Source organism: Pinus tabuliformis, chromosome 5_2 (genome assembly GCF_031772625.1).
Source record: "Pinus tabuliformis cultivar Carrire ecotype Pingquan chromosome 5_2, CPIR1, whole genome shotgun sequence".
In the NCBI taxonomy this organism is placed as follows: Eukaryota; Viridiplantae; Streptophyta; class Pinopsida; order Pinales; family Pinaceae; genus Pinus; species Pinus tabuliformis.
The window spans coordinates 948,028,264-948,032,202 of record NC_142306.1 but is presented as its reverse complement, the minus strand read 5'-3'; positions in this window follow the sequence as shown (position 1 = coordinate 948,032,202).

Below are 3,939 nucleotides of genomic sequence, written 5' to 3'. Positions count from 1 at the left end.
GTAACACTGATATTAGGCTAGTAAACTGATCAAAGAGTTTGATTTGGGGTTTTTTGGGTTTTTGGTGGCAAATTGAGGAGAGGGCAATTTTGGGTGCGGGGATTGGACACAGTTTCTGCAGGGGGTTCTTTGGGGCGAGGTAGGAGACAGTATTGATGCCTTTGATTGAGGTGGATGGTCAGGAATGAAAGGTGAAGAGCTAAAGAGAGCAAACAATAACTTTGAATTCTCTTTAGACAGTAGAAAACATTGAAATTAAACAAACTTAAAAGCAGAGCATGGCAGGCATGAATTCTTACTTTAACACTTCATTTGTTTAATGTGCAGCAGTGAAAGAAAGGAAATGAGTCACATAACACACTTACAAGTACATTGAGAAACACACCATCAACACATGAGTCCACAAGAATCCCAAAGAGGACTGCAAAACCCTGGTCTTCCTTAGCCAAAAATTACAAAGATACAGTGAATAATACAATGATAGCTTATCCCTCAAGAGTCCAACCATGAAAATGAGCAAGAAAGTACATAATATAGATGATCTAACCTCTTTCCCTGCCTCCATGGGTCGAGCTCACTATCCTAGGAGCTGTTTCAACCACTTCTAAACTAAGCACTACAAACTAGGCAATCAAAACAACTTGCCTCTATAAGCTAGGAAACCAATTCATTCATTTAATATTTACCCTTTTCATGAATGAATCTTCTAGAAGTGTTACATAAGAGTAAAGTGTCTTAAAAGTACAATAATTACATCAAAGAGAATCATAATTCACCCCAAGAAGTCAAACTGGGTCAAATTGCGTTTTTCTGAGCTGTACAGTGCATTTTGGAAAAATCTGCCTGACGGGTCGCGCGCCCCTGCCTGACGGGTCGCGCGCCTTTGGAGCCACTTTTGGGGCACTTGCAGGTGTCCAAATTGGGTAAGAGTAGGCTTGTTGGAAAGGTCTGTGAGTCTACTTTCCAACCCAACTGGAATTTTTGAATTTGGAGTTCATTTGCCCTGTCAAAAATCAAATCTCCCAAGACTGCTTTCTGCAATTCAAAAAAGTGGCAGAAAGTCATTTTTTGCTAGTTTTTTGACTTTCTGGAGGCCCAAAACTTCACCAAATCTCAAGTCCATCCATGAGCATGTGTAACTTTGCATGAAAAATCTGGAAATGCTGAGTTTTTTCCAAATGGAGTTGCCATGATGAAGGGTCGCGCGGGGGGTGAGACCCGTTAATGGGAAAAACCTGCAAATTGCCTGAAAATGCCAAAATTCACCCAAAATTCTCAAAATTTCTTGGGATTTGTGTTGTGGCTAGGCTATTTAGTGCCTTGATCCTTGAGTGAAGCCTCAGCCAAGATACGGAGGGGATTGGGCCTCTTTCTCCGTTTTAGTGCCTCGGTCAACCGCCTTTGAAACATTTTCATTTTTGCCTTGCACACATGCATTCTTGCCCAGTAATGGTTCTTCATGTTCCTCAGCAATTTCTTCTCTTGGTTGGCCTTAGCCAACAGCCTCTCCAAGTGTGCATTTACCCGGATGAGCATGGACTCTCGGTCAGCGGGCAATGGATCACCGGGTCTTCTCCGGTTCAAAATGCGGTCACTACAAATCCTCCACAGCTCATCAAGTGCTTGCTCATCTTCCAACTGTTTGTTGCGCTGCTCGAGGTATGTGATGGTCCATTGTGCACCTTCTAGTCTCTTTTGCAATACCTCATTTTCAGCTCTAAGGTGCTGAATGATCTCCTTTGCCTCTTGGCTCGGAGAACCGGCCTCAAGATCAACAAGCTCAATATCTGGAACTCCTGATGGCCCCTCATCAATCATGGGTTGCTTGCCCCTCTGTGCTGTCTGTGCTGTTGAAGAGAGCGAGGCCCCTTCCACCTGATGTGGAGATAACACTCGCTGAGCTGATGATGAAGGCGAGACCCCTTCCACCTGCTGTGGAGATAGTACTCGCCGAGCTGCTGCAAATAAGGCCCTCGGGCCTTTCTGATAGGTAACCAAAGGTGAGGAGCTGACATGTCTAGTGACAGGGATGTCATGCTGCTGTGATGGTCCTCCCTCCTCGTGAACAACCTCAGGATGTGGTGAGGGTGGTGCTGTGAAAAACTCACGAGAGATGAACTCCTCCCATGAGATGCCCTACTGAGCCAACTGATGCAATACTACAAGCTGAATCAAACCATAATGGTATAGGCTCCTATACTGCTGTGCCGGGCTCTTCCTCTGCAACATGAACACCATCCTCTGAATGTTCTGATAGAAGAAAACAGGGATGTTCATCATCCGTACCCGTGTGAAGTGCATCAATAGGCGAATATGGTACGAATATATCTGTGAAAATCTGCCCTCACAGTGAAAATAGTGCATGATGAGCCTCATCATGGGAGCATACTCGCTCCTGAGAAATCTAAATGGAAACACACCTGCCAAATGTCTCATGAATGGTGGCCGGACAAAAGGCTCAAAGTGAACACTATCCAGCACCTTGCGCTTATTCCACACCTCCCCAACATTAGGTATCCCTGTGGCATGTGAGATCACCTCGGGTGTTAATGTAAAGTTCACCCCTACAAGGTTGACATGTCCATCATGCAAGTGTAAAACAAATAGGTGAGCCAACTCTCTGTGGTGCTGAATCCGAGAGATCCTCTCACAAAACTCATAGCAAGACATATACTGGAAACATGTGACTGCCATAGGACAAGCCTGTAAATCTGCTAAAGAGGTGGGCTCCTCTTGCCTATGATGACCACCTTTTCCACCCTTATGAGGCCTCCTCTGCACCTCAATCTCTGAAGCTGATGACCGGTCATCACTTTGCTCATAGGTTTCGGTTTTTGACATTGTTTAAGGAGCAAAGTGGACAAACTGTGTTGTTGTTTCTGCCTGTAAAAAGCTGATTTATATGCTGTTTCAAGGGGACAAGGAACATGAGGGAAATGTTAGGGGAGGGACATTTTTACAAGGAAAATGGGAATACATGTATACAACAGGGAATTTAGGGAAAAACACTGCAAACATCACTGCACATGCATCATCAAATTCATGTGTTTACATGGGCATATGAAGAAGTAGGGTTAGGGTTTGAGTTTTTTTTTAGTGTTTAGGGAGAGGGGTAGGGTTTGTATTTCTTTTACAAATTTAGCAGGGGAAATTACATGGAAATACAAGGAAAGAGAAAAGGGGAAAGAGGAAAATAATTACAAGGGAAAAACCATGAAACAGCAATAAACCCTAGCACACTTTTATAATGTAACATACAACCATATGGAGGTCTTGCTCTTGCACAATTTGATCTTCAACAACAAATGCATAATGTCCCTCTAATATAATCAGCAACCATTTCAAAGTTTGGAGAACCTACCTCAAGCAATTTGATGATTTGGAGGGTGCTTGAACGAATTTGCAGTTAGTTTGAAAGGGAGGTCACTGACGGGTCGCGCGCCTCACCCAACGGGTCGCGCGCGCCTGACGGGTCGCGCCCGTTATGAAATTACACTGCAGGATGAGCTCTGACAGGTCGCGCGCCTGTCCTGCTCCCCAATTTCGACCAGTTTCACTCAAAACCGCTTGGATGCTCGCCCAATCTCTCTTGCAAGTGTCTTGGATGCATAATGAGGGTAAAAGGAGGGAGATTGGGCTTATATAAGCTTTATTTGAATAAATTTCATGCTCAAACCCATTTTCTAATGTTTCTTTTTGACACTTTATAAAACTGACTTTTTTGGTTTCCTTTGTCCTGAAATTGACTCATTTAGTGCTTTTGCTTGATTCTTTTGCAGGGAGATCATCTGAGGGATCTTGGCAAGGGAGCCAGGGTTACATGCTGTCCTTTGAAAACTTTTGAATTTTTACATTTTTTGCAAAATCATTTAAAAATGACCTTGGCTTTAAAAACAGAGTTTTTAAATCCAAGGTGAAGATTAACTGTACAAAAGAGAA